Source organism: Humulus lupulus, chromosome X (genome assembly GCF_963169125.1).
Source record: "Humulus lupulus chromosome X, drHumLupu1.1, whole genome shotgun sequence".
Classification (NCBI taxonomy): domain Eukaryota; kingdom Viridiplantae; phylum Streptophyta; class Magnoliopsida; order Rosales; family Cannabaceae; genus Humulus; species Humulus lupulus.
The window spans coordinates 142685721-142704399 of NC_084802.1; the positions used below are offsets into that span (position 1 = coordinate 142685721).

At 32.1% G+C, this 18679-nt stretch overlaps 1 long non-coding RNA gene across 1 annotated transcript; it reads left to right on the forward strand.

The window, feature by feature from the left end:
- Positions 1-2845: 2845 nt before the first annotated feature.
- Positions 2846-6179, forward strand: LOC133805119 (uncharacterized). Its single transcript, XR_009878847.1, has 4 exons — positions 2846-3099; positions 3182-3260; positions 4809-4874; positions 5935-6179. It is a non-coding gene; the product is annotated as an uncharacterized LOC133805119 (long non-coding RNA).
- Positions 6180-18679: the final 12500 nt, after the last annotated feature.

Genomic DNA, 18679 nt, shown 5'->3' on the forward strand with positions numbered 1-18679 from the left:
TTTCCACAGTTTTCTGAAAAGGGTGATACACAGCCAAGCTTAGGTTGAGGAAGCCTGTTAATGATATGGGTTCTTGTTCTCATTCCTTCAGCCCAAGATCTGGCTGGCACATTCTTTGCATGTAACATACTTCGATAAGTCTCAGCAAGGTGTTGATTCTTTCTTTCTGCTACACCATTTTGTTGTGGTGTATGCAGACACGTCAACTGATGACATATCTTATATTTTTGTAAGTATTGAGAGATCTCATCCGATGTATATTCTCCCCCATTATCAGTGTGCAGGCATCAAATTTTTCTTCCTACTTCTCCTTCTACTTGTTCTTTAAATTCCTTAAACTTTTCTAGAGTCTGAGATTTTTATTTCATGAAGTAAACCCATACATACCTGGAGAAGTCATCAATGAAATTCACCATGTAACGCATTCCATTAATTGAAGATTGCTTTACTCAGCCAAATACATCAGAGTGAACTAACTCCAAGAGAGCTACAGACTTGAAATTTGACTCATTGTATGGCAACTAGTGCGCCTTCCCATATTCATATCCAACACAAACAGTGTCACTTTTGACATTAAGTTGTGGAAGACCTTTGAGCACCATTTTCTCCATCATCGCCTTTAATTTGTGGTAACCAACATGTCCTAGTCTGGCATGCCATAAGTCTGATGTCTCATTTTTTTGAACCTTATCTACGTAAGAAGTTTCAGCTGTCATAACATAGATAGGTTCTAATCGTCACCCTTCTATCAATGGTTTCCCAAAAATCTTAAGATTTTGATAAATCTTGACATCTTTAGGACCAAACGTGACATAATTTCCTGATGATGCCAATTGCGCTACTGATAATAGATTTTTCTTCATTCTAGGCACATGATAAACATTTTGTAATTGAACTTTATTAGAACTAGAGTGAGGTACTACATTTGCCTTATCGATGTGAGTGATTGGCAGCCTTGAATTATTTGCAACTACTACTACACGTTCTCCTTTGTATTCTGTCACATCTCGTAGATTCTTCTTATCTCCAGTCATATGATTTGAGCATTCAGAATCAATAATCTAATTGCTCTTGTAATTTAATTTGTTCTGGGACGACTGCTGCCAATATTGCGGCAACAAAACTTCTAAATTCAGGCCTTAACCCATGAATAATTATTCTTTTCATTCTTACTTCTGGAATTTTAGAACTAGGCTCTAAATCTGAGATCTCATGACAAAGAGATTTTAGCTTGTTAAAATACTGGTTGATTGTCATCTCTTGTTGTGAACTTGACAAGAGCTCATTCTCCAACAGTTGTAGCCTTGCATCATTCTTCTTTGAGAAGAGTGCGACGAAAATGTCCCAAGCCTCCTTTGGTGATTCAGCATGCCTAATGTGTTCTAGCATTTCCTCTTCAATTGTAGTCTTGATTGCAAACATTGCCTTCCCAGCTTTGATCTTCCATTTCTTCAAAGCTCCAGCATCTTCAGGTGGGTTTACTTCACTGCCATCGATGACTTCTCACAAATCTTGGCCTTGAAGTTATGACTCCATCAATGTTGACCAAGTGTTGTAATTCTAGTTATTAAGTTTCTTCACTCCGCCAATTACTTGAGCGTCACCCATCGTGATTTGGCAAACGAATTACCAAAAAAGCTTAACCGAACGTGTAAGCTTCACAAACTTATTGTGCACGATAACAAGAAGCTCCACAAACTTGACAAACCTGGCTCTGGTACCACTTGTAGAGTAGAAACAATTAGAACACTTTTATTATTGAAGAGTAATACAAGCTTAGAACACTTTGAACAAGTGGACTCTCGTACTCTTGTAATCTCACACACTTGGACTATTTTCTCACTTCTTTTTAAGCACACATTACACTTGTATTTATAGGCACCAATGATTCATCTAAAACTTTCTAGAATTTTCTAACTTTCTAAGTAATTAACTATTCTCTACTATTTTCTAAATAATTCTAGAACTATCTATATATTGTCTAATTAGTTCTAAGAATCTTCTAGAAATTTCTATAATGTTCTAGATTTCTCCTAGTACTTTCTAGAACATTCTAGAATTTCCTAGAGTATTCTAGAGTTGCTAATGACTTTTAAGTTTCTTCCAGAACTTTCTAGAATGTTCTATGTTCTTCCTAGTACATTCTAGAATTCTAGAGTATTCTAGACACAGTAATGACTTTTAACAAATTATGTAACATATACACAATCCCACACCTTCATATTGTAACGTCCTACGTTTTTGGGTACCTTTAAACGACTCGAGTCAGAATATTTTCCCCCGGGTTAAGAATATTATTTTAAATAATATTATATTTTGTTTGTAAGTATTCCATGAGTTATTGCCAGCCAAAATATGAATTTTGTGATTTTAAAAGTCAAGATAAGACTTTCGGTCCTGGACCGACACAAAAACCCTGATCGGATAAAAATCTCGAAAAATAAAATGAAAAATCATGGCAATTATGTTTTAGGCATAAAATACATTCATAAAAGTTAAAGTTTGGTCAAAAATAATAAACCTAAAAGAAAATGGAAATTTTAAGGCATTTTGTGTTAAATGCCTAATTTTGCCGAAATGGGGAATTTTATTCCATGAATGGACCTTAGGTTAAATTTTATTATGTGATTAATTAAATTAAATGTGAGAGACATTTAATTTAATTAATTAATGTTAAGTTTGGTGATTAAAACTTAATAAGAGTAAAAAAGGTGTCAAAAGCCAATTTGGACTTTTCTTCTTATGAAACCTTTATTAACCTTTATAAAAAAAAAAAAAAAAAAATTTAATGATCACATATATGGCAAAGGGTGGCCGGCCATGTGCTATTTTAGAGTTGTGTGAACCCAATTTTATAAAATTCAAATCCCATTTAATTAAGAAGTCAAGTGGGCAAGTGGGTAGAAAAGCACTCAAGTGTTTTGTGATATTTTGAAGAGTATTGTGAGCTATTCTAACCCCCAAACCGATCCCCACACTCTCTCATTCACTCTCATCTGATTTTTGGAGACTCTCTCAAGTGTTCTCTCCATTTTCAACCCCAAGAACACCAAAGAAACTTGGAAGCTAAGTCTTGGTCTAGGAAGGGTTTTCCCTAAGGTAAAGTATCATTAATCTAGACTTTTGTCAAGTTTTAATCATAGAGTTTCAAATAGCTAATTACCTATGTTGTTGGGGGAAGTTGGTTAGGGTTTTTGAAAGGTTTTGGAGGAGCCAAAGCTAATAGGAAGGTTCAAACCTTAAGCAAGAACACCAAAGAGGTAAAAAGTTTACTTTTGATGATTTTGTTGTAGGGTTTTTAGTTTTAAGCATTATTTTGTATATCTAATGCTTAAAGTTTCTTGTTGGTGATGTAATAAGGTTATGGTAGTTGTTTAATAATTTTTATGATGCATGTGTATTGATTTTTTAAAATGGGAACCAAAACCCCCAAGGGTTTTGTAGGATACCCTAAAACAAAACATGTTTTGAGCTGTGACTTCCAAGGGGTCAAGCAGCCACTGTATATATGTTTTGTAAAATTAAATTGTACTGTGATGTTGTTGAGATTGAGTACATAAAATTGAGCTTTTGAAACACTAAAAAATGTTTAGAAATGAGTAAGTTGTGCTATTTCAAAGTTTAGGTAAAAAAACTGTTTTTTCGTATTCTTATTTTCGGAACCAAGTTTGGACAGCCACTGTATAGGGAAAATGAACCCAGTTTTTTCTAAAATTTTGTGGAAATATTTCCGGCATAACCTATTAGTCCACTGTAAAATTTGGTAAGAAAATATTAAACGGTTTGAAAGTTATTAACTGTCAAAGTTTGGAAAAAATAAGGACTTGAAAATAAGGTCATTTTTACCTCATTGTTGGAAAATGATTTCACCAATCAAAAATGCTCATTTTGACCTAATATTTTACAAAGACCTAAATGGCATAACAAAAATGGAATTGGGAAATTTTGGTAACAATTGGGTAAGTAAATTTCAAGTTATGAACTAACGAAGTATGTAGTTAAAAATGTGAAAAATAGGTTTTTCACACTTAGTGTAAAAATGAGATTGTGGAACATAAGGTAAAAAGTAAAATTTTGTTTATTTCAAGATATAAAATGGTAAGTCTTGAAATCATATTTTCACTAAAATTAACCCTTTGAGTTTAAATAAATTATTTTTATTAAAGAGTTTTTATTCTTTCTAAAAATAAGAAATTTAATTTATTAATAGTTAATAAATTAAAAGATGGTTTAAAACCCTATATTTTGAGAAAATAATTAAATGAATTATTTTTCTAGTAAGTAAAATTGATTAATTGCTTTTGGAAAATTAATTAGTCAAGATGAGAAATTTATAACGGTTTTCCTAATTAAGACAAATTAGACAATTTTCTTAAAACGGTTTTTAGATATTAAAACCTTAAGAAAAATAAAAGGAAAATTTAAAGAGTTTATTTTCTTTAAAAATAATTAAGGAATTTATTTGTATTTTCTGGATATAATACCGGCTAAAATCTTACATATTTTAACCGACTAGTCGAAAGTGCGGGTTAATAGCGATACCTTGAAAGAGTAAGATTTTTAGCGGGTTGTGGGGAAATACCATTGTGATACCCGAGCCTAGGTATCGAGACCTTAGGATAGGTCTCCCCGAGACTTAGGGTTTAGTCTCGAATATTTTGTATGACTTTCCTTAATAGGTTTAAAACCAAGTAAGGATTATAAATCCTTACAAATGACTTTTATTAAAATGACCAAACTGCCCAAAATAATAATAATGAATTATGAGTGCCATAATTAATCCGAGTATACTGTATGGATAACTACAGTATTGGCTAAGCGTAACTGGACTGAACGTTGGAGGGTGAAAACCTGCTGAGCGCTAAGGACTCCAAGTAAGTCAACTTATATTGTATGGCTGCAACATGAAATGATTATTGTCTTGTATGTTAGTATAGGGATACATGCATATATATAGGCTGTCATAGAAAGTTGCTTAGAGACGTTAGTCTAGTGAGTGCTGATTTAGAAAATATGAACGGTAGAAGTCCGTCATATCCTAGACGGTTGATCCCCGTCACACTGCTTGATTTTATTTATGTCCGGTTCATTACCGCGACGAGTGGCCATGAGATGAGGATAAGCTGGTTAAACCTAGGGGCGCCAAGATAAATGGGACCTAGGGGCCCTCATGCTTACTTAATCATTGGACGGTTAGAATCCGAGCAAGTGCTCTGATAAGTTATTCCCGGATAGCAGCCGTGAATATTGGCCATTCCGTGAGAGTGCCTAGAGATACTAGGGGTTGCCAAGATTGAGTGAGGTTGAACACCCTTGGGATAACTGCTCACCAGCACCACTGATTAACATAGAAGTCTCCGTAAAACCGTGTAAATTGGATTACACTCTTGAATATGTAGCGATGCCTTAAGTAACACGATAGTTACCCTTGATGAGAATATTTATTGGCTAGATCTTAGTGTGGAGACTCGGTTCTCTTTTACAGATTAGCAATTATGTTGGAGGGCGCGTTACGCATGAATTGTTGGAAATTGTCGAGCGTTGGTCTCGAATTATGTTGTGATATAATATATCTGCTTGCTCTGGGATTTTCTGAGTGCAGGGATATAATTGTTGATAAGATATAGTTGTGATATAATATATCTGCTTGCTCTGGGATTTTCTGAGTGCAGGGATATAATTGTTGATAAGATATAGTTGTGATATAATATATCTGCTTGTTCTGAGATTTTTCTGAGTGCAGGATTTTATCTAGTTATGAATTAATTTATCAATGGTTATCAAGCATGACCATAAGTTTGCCAGGATGCTTTAGCGTTCTTGAAATTGATTGTGTAGGGTCCCGGATGGGTCCGGAACCCTAATTCTCTATATGCTTGTTTGAAAGTTGATCTTACTAAGCGTTTTCGTTTACCTAGTTGTTTCATGTTGTAGGTAAGTGCAAGGGCAAGGCAGAGCAGTGAGCGCTGGAGTCTTCCTTGCAAATGTACATGTGGACCGACCTTTTGGGAAGCCATTTTATTTTTGGAAATGTTGTGTAATTTTCCTAAACTAGGCTCACTCTACTCTTTATAAAACATGTTTGTAACTAAATGTTAAGTATGGCCATACGACCTTTTTAAAAAGTTTTTTTTTCTATGGGTTTTTGAGACATTTTGTTAAATGAAAACATTTATATTTCCGCATTATCGAGTCTTGAAAATCCGGGTCGTTACACATATGGCCACAAAGAAGTAATTGATCAATTCTAAAGTTAGATTCCAGAGTTCACTTCTTTAATATTTATATCATTAAATAATTTTAAAATCTATATATCAATGATCCCTAAATTAATGTACAAAATGATGTATCAAATAGACACAATTATGTATTTGATAACAAAATTATAAATTTGCTTCTCATATGTTGAATCCTATTTCAACAATTGAGATTATTGACTATACCATATAGTTAACTACATAATATTATTGTTATGTATACTTATATTATATTTTTACCATAATTATTTTCTTTGATATGAGTTAACAGTTAACAATAATGTTGCCAAAAAATTGTGCAATGTCATATATTAGTATTTTGAATAATTTTTTTTCTAGGATAATGCTAAAATTTATGACAAATATTTTTTATCAACTATACAAAATGTATTAAATTTGGTGTGATAACAAATATTTTTTAAATAATATAATAATATTAAGTAATTTTTCCATATATAATATATCCTATATAGAATGATCATTAATCATAAATATTTTTAACTTATTGTGTTTTGAAAAAGAGAAGGAAAATTATTGATAATTATAATAAATAATAAATTTAATATTAGTGATTTTTTAAGCTTTTATTTCAAATAAATTATTTTTTAGTCTGTCAATTGTAACATTATATATAGGGGAATTCTCCTATAGGGGCTTCACTTTAAGCCTTACCAGTGGGGCTTTCAGTGTTCTCGACCCGTAAACAGTTTTCGGCGCGATTTTTTTTATGACCGTGTATATTGTAGCTATTTAGAGCATCCTGCAAATTTTCAAAAAATTCTGAATAGTTTACAGTACCGAAAACTAAGTTCAAATATGTTGTTGTACGCGTGACTAATTTTTTTTATGAGCGTGGAAAGCAACATGTTTGAACCTAGTTTTCGGTACTGTAAACTATTCAGAATTTTCTAAAAATTTGCAGGATGCTCTAAATAGATACAATATACACAGTCATAAAAAAAAATCGTGCTGAAAACTATTCACGGGTCGAGAAACACTGAGAGCCCCACCGGTAGGGCTTAAAGTAAAGCCCCTATAAAAGAATTGTCCTCTATATATATATAAATTAATGGTTACATTACCATAGTGGTTACATTTTTTGTAATCGGTTATAAAATGATAAAACAAGTTATTTATAAATAAGTTTCTATTTTTATGCATTAATTTTATATTTAAAATTGTATTTCTATATATAGATTTTTAATTTATTTAAAATAGAGGAATTATATTACATACTATTTTGCCTCAAACTATTTTATTTTTACGGTAAGACGAGATTTTTTTCATTTTTAGTGTTTCATTTTGCCTCAAAATATTTTATTTTTACGGTAAGACGAGATTTTTTTCATTGCTAGTGTTTCATTTTGCCTCAAAATGTGTGCTGAAATGTGGATGTTTAAATTTGATCTTGACTCTATTGGGGAAGCAAACTGGGAAGAAGGAAAATAAATGATGTGTTAAGTTCTCTTATACAAATATATTTGTTTTTGGGTTTCTCTTTCTGGCATGCTGACTTATAATTTAGCAAGTTGTCAAGTTCTCCTTTTTGCATGCTGGTTTTTTGTAACGACCCAAAATTATTAATATGGTTTAAGGACTTTGATTAGTGTGCCGAGAGGGCATAATTGGTTTTGTGTGGAAATTATTAAATTAATATGTGATTATAATATAAACATGTTCGTATGGCTATATGAATGTAAATGTGGTTGTATGCTATATTTGTGATAATCACATTATTATGTGGGTAAGCCTGTAGCGTGCGACTCGAGGCGATTCTACGGAGCTAGTTAGCGGGAAAGTCACAACGGAGTTTAATGTTTGACTTGGGGCAAGTCAGGGGTATTTCAGGTATCGGGTGGTTATGTACATTGTCGGGTTGTAGAAATAAATATATGGAGATATATTTGAGGTTAGGAAGCTTAGGCGGGAATTTTGGAGAATTTTACTAATTTTCCCTTGGGGACGTTTTCGGTACCCCGAGCCTCGGGATTGATCTAATTAGCTAAGATTAGACTAAGTAATCAGAAAGTGGTAGAACAAAAGACCCAAACCGACCTATGTTTTCTCTTCTCCTCTCTTCTCTATTCTCTCTCAAGAAGGCTATAGAAACCTAAGGTGAATCAGCTGGAATTCTGTGTTTTGTGCTGAATTTGTGAGGGATTAGCTTAGCTCTAACCAAGGAACACTCAACCAGGATCAAGGTAAGAATTGAATTTCATTCTTGAGCACTGGAGTTCTGGATTTTGGCTGAGAATTAAATGTGTTTATGGTTTTGATGTTTAAGGGCTGAATTGAAGCTGAGAAGCTTGGGTTTTAGCTCAAAAGTTGTTAAGGAAGTGGTTCATCAAACAAGGTAAGCTTCAATTCGTAGTTTAGAGCTTAAATTCTAAATTTGCATGATTGGTTTTTGAGTTCTTTAGGGTCTGATTGGTTCGCGATTAGAAAACTGTATTTTTGAAAAGTGGGATTCTGAAATGAAAATCTGAATTTAGTGACTGAAAACATGTTTCCGAAAATGTGATTGGTTTAATGTCAGTAAACTGTTTTTGAGTTTTAAAAAACTGAATCTGTGATTGAGATTAAATTTGAAAATATAACAGAAACTGAATATGTGATTGGTTTAGCTGAAAGTAAAATTTAATTATATTGATAAATTAAAATTTAATAATATTGCATTAATTAAATTCATAACAATATTGCATTGTCATTAACTTTGATTTTTTTTATATTAAAGTTATATTTTTTTAGGACACGATTGATTAGTGATTTAAAAATTGTATTTTGAAAAAGTATGATTCTGAAAAAAGAATCTAGATTTAGTGTCTGAAAATATGTTTATGAAAATGTGATTGAATGTATTGTCCGTTAACTATTTTTTAGTTTTATAAAATTGAATAATTTTTTGGTAAAAAATCTAAAAATTGAATATGTAATATATATATATATTTTTTATTTTTTGTATAATAATAATTGAAGTGAAAATATTTTTTTATTTATTTGTTGTAATTTTTATTTGATCAATGATTTTTTTTAGCAAATATATTGTAAATTAGAATTAAATTATATTCTGTTATATAATTTTATAATTAATTATTTTACTAAATTTATATAGATAAAAATTTTAAAAAGTAGATTGACTTGTAAAAATGACAAAAGAAAAAAAATCAAGACTATAAGAAAAATAGCAATAATTTTTTTTTTTAAAATAGTAAGATTATACTGAAAACATTAAGGGGCTAATTGGTAGTTAATTCAAAAATATAATTTTAGAAAATTATTTTCAAATCAAATGATTTGAAAATAAAGAAAACAACATTTTGTTGTTTTCTCTTTTGCTGAAGGATTTTAACTTAGTTTTCAAAAATGGTTTTTTTTATTTTCTAAAACAAGTGTGCCAATCAAGTTTTCAATGCTGTTTTCATTTTTTAAAATCTGAAAATGATAAAACTGTTTTTGAATCCCCTACCAATCACACCCTTAGTTGCTAGGTTTCAGAATTTAAAGTGGAGTTTTAATGAGTTTTAAGCTGGATTTCTGTTGGATTATGTTGTTAGGATCATGCTAAAAGTCTTGTGATTAATGGGTTTTGGTATTAGGGTGCTTTGGGGTGGTTTTGTATAAGGTTAGGATATTAGAAACGGAGGTTTTTCTGGGCACGAAGGGTTGGGTCGCGGCTCTATTCTAGAGCGTTGCGGCCCTACAAAGTAAAGGAGCCAGGGAGGCTCGGCCGAAGGGAAGCGCCACGGCGCCACAAGGCAGGGCCGTAGCGCGTGTCTGCCTTCTGAGGGGCATGGTTTCTGTTTCAAGGGCGGGCCGTGGCTAGGTTTTAGGGGCCGCATCCCTTAGGTGTACTTTTGATCTTTTGGGGATTTTAAGCGCGGGAACCTATACTAGGGTGCTCGGGATCGATTTCACCACCGTGTTTGGTGGAATTCGATGTCCCGAAAGCTAGCATTGTACCCGGAAACCTTTATTTGAGTATTAATGGAATCCATTACATTGGTTGTGACTAGGTGTTAAGCTAGGGCTCGGGAAGCGGATCGTGCTCAAGAGTCGTTGCTCATAGTCAGAGAACGTGGAAATTAAAGGTAAGAAAACTGTACCCGGTTATGTATTTGTAATGGGACTAAGGGTTCCCTAATATGTATGCTTTGAAAGGATGGTATTATGCCATGTAAACAGTATACCAACGACCTAAGAGTGCCAAGGTTACACTAGCACACTGGTAGCCGAGGACAGCTTATTATGCACTGAACTTGGTTTAAGCGGGCTGGAGTTAGTGGGGGTAAACAGAGGGTGCGACCTAAGTTGTCGGCCCTGTTAATCATGTAACTTGATTGTTATAAATGCTTGGTTGCAACTTTGATTTTGAATACGTGTTATGTGATTAATATGAGTGCTAAGTGTTTGATCATGCTTAAGGGATTATTCATCTGTTATTGTTGTTTGTGATTCATATTATGTTTTCTTGCTGAGCCTTGGCTCACGAGTGCTACGTGGTGCAGGTAAAGGCAAGGGAAAACTCGATCAGCCCTGACTTGGAGAGCTCTGCGAGCTGAATGTACATGACCAGCTGCTCAGCCGCCACGGTTGAGGGGAAGACAGGAACAGGGGAACCAGAAATGTTTGTTTTGCCTTAGAATGGCTAATGGTTGCCTAAACCTTGGAAATTTTGTAAACTGACTTTCGAACACTGTTCCTTTTTGGGATCCCACGTATAAAATGTTTTGTTATATAGAATGTACACTTTTGAGACCAACCCCCTTTTAACCCTAGTTTATTAGTGGTTTTTTTTTTTTTTTTGGTATCACGTTTTAATTAAATGACTTGATTAGCAAGTCTTGCATCGTTATAAACACACAGTGTAACGGTCTTGGCTATCCAGGGCGTTACACTTTTACTTTTGTTTGATTTTTTAGGTAGCTGTGTGTAGGCTTTAAGTAGCAAATTATGGATGTGTGACACTACTATCACTTTACTCTTCTTTTTGTAGTATATATTAGCATAACTATGTTACTTTTGTAAATATAAACAAAAGTAGAATTTGTAGCTTTAAGTCAATAGAGAATTTGTATTAACATTTAAGAATATATTAGTTATTCTATAATTTACCAAAAAAATGCTACAAATTAAATAGCTAAAATATTATATACTTTTAATGTATACCCTAACACATAATATTTTTGGTATAGTTGATTTTTAGTTGTCTTTGTTGACACCATATTGCAGTGAGTTGATGTGTAGTTATTTTTTATTGATGTCTAGTTGAGTTCTAATTGATGATGTTATTAGTTTATTTTTAGTAGGGTTTATACCTTTTTGGACCCTGTGTTTTGTCCCATTACCTATTTGGACCCTGTGTTTTGACAAATTACTTTTTGGACCCTATGTTTTGTAAAATGGTTAAAATAGAACCCTAAACTCAATTTTGATAAAGAAAAAATTGAATATAACAACATAGTTTTTAAGCAGAATAATTTTATCTTTGTTCTGAATTGTTAGTTTGGTAAATTATTTGTGATTTTAGTTGAGAAAACATTGACCAAAATTGAGTTTAAAAATAATTTGTCAAAACAATAGATCCAAACATGTAATGGGACAAAACACAGGGTCCAAAATGGTATAAACCCTTTTTAGTATATGTTGAATATATTTTTAGTTTATTTTAGGTATACATTGAGCAACCACTCATCGCTTTCGATGAAACTCATCATCATGACCTATCTTCTCAAGATAGTTTATTATTTTGGTTTATTTTAAGTTGATGGAGTGGATTGATGTTGAATTGATTTGTAGTTGTTTTTCTGACACCGTAGTAGGTTGATTTCTAGTTGCTTTTCAATTATTTTTTAAATTTATTTTGGGTATAAGTTCAGTTGTTCTAAGATATATTTTTGGTTTATTTTTTACACATTTTAAAATGCAGCGATAAGTTTTTCGAGATTGCTTTTTTGTTGTCTTTTAGTTTATTTTGGTTGATGTAATGAGTTAATGTCTAATTTATTTATAATTACTTTTTAACACTGTATTTGTTGTGGGGTTGTTATCTAGTTGATTTATAATTGAATATATTTTTGGATATATTTTTTTGGGCATATTTTTAGTTTATCTTGGGTATAACTTGTGTATACATATGTATTTTTTAGCCTTTATTTTTCGTAAATTTTTCCAGGTTAATTATTAGCTTTTTTAGTTAATTTTAGGTTGACGTCTGGTTGATTTTAAGTTGTTTTTTTAATACTATATTGTTATGAGGTTGGTGTCTAGTTGATTTTAAGTTACTTTTTCAACACTATATTGTTGTGAGGTTAATGTCTAGTTGATTTGTCGTTGTTTTTTCGAATCGTATTATAATGGATAAATATCTAGTTAATTTTCAGTTACTTTTTTAGTTGATTTATGGGTTATGTTCAATTGTTCTAGTGTATATTTTTAGTTTATTTTTTATACATTTTAAAATGCAGGGATAAGTTTTTCGAGGTTTTTTTTAGCTTATTTTGAGTTGATACAATGTGTTCATGTCAAGTTGATTTACAGTTATTGTGGGGTTGATGTCTCGTTAGTTTTGGATTGATGCAATCAATGTGTTCATGCATGTCTCGTTGATTTGTAATTGTTGTGAGGTTGATGTCTCGGTAATTTTAAATTGATGTAATATGTTCATGTCTCGTTGATTTGCAATTGACGTCTCATTAATTTTTAGTTATTTTTTGACACTGTATTTTGTAAATAAAAAACTTTAAAAACAGTAATTTTGAAAAGTTGAGTTAGTAAAATTAAAAAAAAAAATGTTAGGGGTCGTAAAAATAACATAAGAAAATGTATATTTATGAAAAAACCCTTTAAAATAGTAATGATGTGATTATAGATAATAAATAATTCATAATGCCAAAAGTTCTTTAGATACTTAGTAGTAGTAGTAGTAATAATATTTATTAATATCAATGTTTTTATATATATTTCCACCAAAAAATTGAAGTATTCATCTTGTGTTATATTATAATCGTAATATTTTTTTTCTCGGCCATTTCTAACCAGAAAGATTAAGATCGACTTGAGATTAGTTTTGTTCAAAGAATAAACAAAGACCAAAGGATCTGTATGTTTGTTTCATTGAAGATTTATACAGTAATGCTAATCTTTTTTAACTTTAAAAAAAATGGAGATCATATAACAATATTAATAGTAAAGAATAAGAAATACCGTAACCTTTTTGTGCCAAGTAATACCATAACCTTCTATAAATAAGCAAGTATTAAATCAATGTATTTTTTTATTTTAGAAAATTGTGCGACTGATTATTAGTAGTTAATTAATTTTGTTTATTCCTGATACAACAACAACAACAACATAATAATAATAATAATAATAATTATTATTATTATTATTGAGAGTAATGAAAATAGAGGAATCATAATAAGAATGGAAATGAAATAAGATTTACAATAAGTCAAAAAATTGATAAAACATATTATTAGTTTGTTTACTTATGCATTTGAATGGTTTTTTCCTCTTATTTTTTAAATGAATAGTTATTCCATTAAAAATGGTGGAAAAACTATTCCATTTGAAATGGAATTCTAATGTTATTATTTGCAGCCAAACAAAATAATAGAAAGAAAATAGATTTTTCTTTTAAAATTTCATTCCATTATGGCAAAGAAAATATGCCCAAATATGAATTAATTTAAGTATAAGAAAGATACATTATAATACTTGAATGGTAGAAGAAATTTCACCACCTACTACTTTGTTAACTTTTTTTTCTTTCTAGTTTTACGTAGTTTTATTTTTTTGGTTAGATACATATTGGGTACTCTGTATTTTAATGAGAGATAACTTTGTTATCATATATTTTCGATAACGATCATTGGATTTCCTGTAATTTGAAAATTAGTATAAAATAGTATCCTATGTTCACAGTAATAATCATCGAGTACCGTGTAATTTGAAAATCAGTATAAAATGATACTCTTTGTTCTCAATAATAATTATCGAATACTCTATAATTTAAAATTGGTATAAAATGGTACCTAATTATTTATAGGAATATACACATTTGGTATTTGTAATTTATTGAGTAAATTTGTGCTAGTTTACCATTTTATATAGATTTTCAAATTACAAAATACTCGATGATCATTATTAAAAGCATAAGTTTTGTTAAAATTCATGTTCTCTAATTCTTTTTTCCTTCTTCAAATATATACTTGGTCTATATTCTTTAATAACTTTTTTTTTCCAAATACACAATTTAGTATGTTTAGATGTAGTGGTGAGTAAGCTACAAACTTGGGCTAGGAAAGCATTTTGATGTAGCCAAAGCCATCCCTACATATGACACAAACGAATCTGACGTGCTCCTATAAACAACATCCACAAAGCGCCTAAAGAATTGGACAAAGCTTTGTAGGCAGAACCACTTGAGTGCCACAAGTATCCATAATATAAACTCTATAAAAACAAGAAGAAACTCATTGCATATGTCAATTATGCGTTTAAAAATAAGATTAGGATTTAGGCATTCCCCATTATGATGGAGAGAACACTTGAAAGTAGAGCTCAATATAGGTTATAGACGATCTCCAAAAGGCAATCCATTCTAAGCCAATTTCATAAAAATAATTTGATTATGTCATGGGCTTTTAGATGCCAAATTTTTCTCTAGAGAGCATTGGGACAACCAACTCTATCCTTAATCAACGAATTGAAAACACTGTTAGTCAAAAAATCATCATCTGGGGTGTTTTTCCAAACCAAAAAATTCGAGAATCATGCCTAGGATACGTGGAACATCTTGAATCTGATGATTGAAGGCATACCCAAACCAGGTAGAAATATTATATAATCCCAACAACCATCGCTGCCTAGCACATACTTCCCTTAAAAAATTATTATCCTCGAACACTTTAGGATTAAAGGAAGCACTGCAGGAACTCCAATTGAACCACGGAACCCAAGGTGAATTCCACATGTCCACCAAAAAATTGCTGGGGGGATGAGAGTTAGAGCTCAACAACGGAGAAAGTATAACAACAAAATAATACAATGAACAATAAATACAAAAAACACAAGAGAAGCTTGAGCAAGTTGAGAAACTCTATGTGAATACCTACTACGATGATTACTTAAGGATTCTACAGTGAAGGAATGAGTATTGGGATATGATGAGCCTTTGAATTTCTTGGAAAAAATGATTGATCTTTGAAAGATAGGTAGAAAATTGTTCAAGTGAGAGAGAGTGCAAAAGTGTGACCATTCCTATTAAACCCTCTAAGACCCTTTGAATAGTGATAGCATCAGCCTAGGCTTGTCTCACATGTTGCATAAAAATTAAAAAAACAACTTTTAGGGAATTTTTTTTAAGAAACTGAAATGACTCGCCACCCATATGATGTGTCACCTACTAGGTGGCAATACATTGCCACCCATATGTAAGCATTAGTTGAAAATTTATGGCTTACACTCTCTAAATTAACAATGAATAATAGAAATAAATTTAATAATACAAATCATAGGACTAATCTAGAATCACATACATAGTATGAAGACAAATCTTTCAAATTTAAAGATTAAAGCAAAATATAGAAAATGAAGAGTGAAATTACACTTCCTATACACACACACACAAGTATACCTAGTGCAACCATCTATAAAAGTTATGAAGTATCTATTTCATTCTCTAGTCAATATGTCATTTAATTCACACAAATTGCTATGTATTAAATCCAACAAGTTTGAACATCTATCAATAATAAGAAAATGTTTCTTCACAATTTTAGATTTAAGTCATAATTCACATTTATCATGTTCATTCACACCACAATTATTAATCTATATTTAACAACTCTTTTAACTGTGCTATAACATATATGAGAAATTTTATTATGCCGCAAAGTAATAGAACTAAAATTAATCACATTACAAGAACTTGATGCCACAATAATATTGTCAATATCAAGAGTATGAGAAACCAGTTCCTACAAAATTGCCTAATTTAGTCAAAATGAGTTTACCAGATTCAAACTCCATTTGATACTGGGTTTTCCCAATAGACTTCCACTTACAATGTTTCTATTCATATCAGGAACATAAAAAATATTAGTTATGATCACTTTCTTTCCATTAGTGAAACACAAATCAATGTAGCTCCTTCCAAGTACCTTGGATCTCTCTTCATTTCCCATTTGGACTTCAAGTCCATCATTTGCACTTTAAAAAGTTTTAAAAAGTAGCTTATCATAGGTTGCATGAATGGTGGCACAAGTATCATAATACTACCCTTGCACCTTTCCTTTGGTTGCATTAACTTCACTCAAGGTTGCAATGATCTCAACATCAAATGCATTGAACTTAGTGACTTCACTTAATTTTGCAGTGATCTCATCATAAATTGCACATACATGTTTACATTATCTTAAGGTTGCATTAGTCTCATCACTACATGCATAAACTATGTCAAATTCATTTAGAGTTATCACACATTCCTCATTGAATGCATTATTCTCATTTAGGGTTACAATGCATTCCTTATTGATTGCATTAAATTTAATTGAGGTTACAAAGATCTCATCATCAATTACACTAACCTAATTAAATTTATTTAAGAGTGCAATGATCTCAACATCATTTGCCTTAACAATTATCTTATTATGCTTAATTTTACAATTACCATATTTCACATGATGATTAATAATTTAAAAAACAAAACAGGTATAACAACAAGCCTTGAATTGTTCATTATCATTGACAATTATACTCTTAATGTAAACAAAAAACTTAAACTCACAATGTAACATCCCAAATTTCCTAATAAGGTTTAGGGCCTTGATTGGGGGGCCAAGATGGAAAATTATGGAATTATGTGATTATATGATATTTATGTGTATCATTATGTGAATATGTGAGTAATATTATAATATGACTTGATATGCATGTGTTAGGTGTATTAAATATGCCTTTGGGCCCATTTCTGTTTAATTGGGTAATTTTCATAATTTAGTCTGTTTTGGGTATATGTGGCATATATGTGATATATGTGTGGGATCACATCATTATGTGGATATATTTGAGATATTCGGCATGAGACGATCCTAGTGAGCAAAGTAGCGGTTTAGTCATAACGGGGTCAAACTCGGGGAAAGCCTAGGGGTAATTTGGTAATTTAGTGCATTACCTGGTTCGGGTAATGGGGGAAATTATTTGGTAATTAGTTGAGGATATTGGAATTAACGGGAATTGTGAGACATTGATTATGATTAACGGGATAAGTGGCAAATGACAAAACTGCCATTGAGGGTTTAAGATGGCAAAGCTTAGTCTAAGGGGCAATATGGTCATTTTGTGCCAAATCAGTGACTTAGTCACATTTTCCCCTCTGCTGAAGTAATCACAAAACAAAGCATCATCTCTCTCTTTCTCTCGGTTTCTCTCTTGCTCTCCCTATTTTGGTTTGAATTCTTGAGGAAATTAATGGAAACCTTAAGCTTTGAATGAAGGCTTGCTTTGGGGTTTGATTAGTTGCAAGTAGGAGGGCATAATCACCATTGAGGTAGGCTTCAAACTCTGTTTTTGATTGAGTTCTGTTTTAGTTTCTATGTTCTTGAGCTTTGAGATTCAAGGTGTTGGGTTTTAGTTTTTAGTGGGTTTTTGATCAAGTGGGAACTTGGATTTTGATGAGGTTGATGTATTGATGAGATTTTGAGGTTAAATTATAAGTTTGGATGGTGTTTAGGTCGGTTTTGAAGTTTGGAACTTAGGGGAAAACACAGGGGAAAGAACCAGAAAATTTTGGTCCGTTGAACTGGTCCCCCAGCGCTAGGCAGAGGAGAGCACGGGTGCTCTCTGACTTGGGGCAGCGCCCCAGCGCTATCCATGGGTGCCCCAGTGCTATACCTGTTTCAGCAAAACCCATTTTTAGGGCTTGGAAGGACTTTGAGGGCTCGGGGGATGGTTCCACCACCCCGTTGGGTGGATTGGAAGTCTTGAGAGCATGGGAATGGTCTCGGAGTTTGTTTTTAAGGATTGAATCTTATGAGGTTATTATTTTATGGTTGTGAATAGGTTACCGTTAGGGCTCGGGATAGGATCGTGCTCGAGGGTCGTTCATTGGTAACCCGTGCTTGGGTTGAAGGTAAGAAAACTGCACCCAGTATGTGACATGCATGGTTATTGATGAGGCATGTTGAGTGCTTTATATATAGACATTGATTACATTGTAAATGAATAGCAGCTTTGCTTACTTGTCACTGACTTATTAGTCAAGGAACGACATTGATGTTTAGTATTGATTGTGAAGCTGTGACTTATTAGTCAAGATCAACGGTGGTAATGAGCACTGGTCGTATGGTATTGGCTTAAGAGTCAAGAATGACATTAATGTGTTTAACATAGGCCGAAATTATTAGATCTAATCAACATGA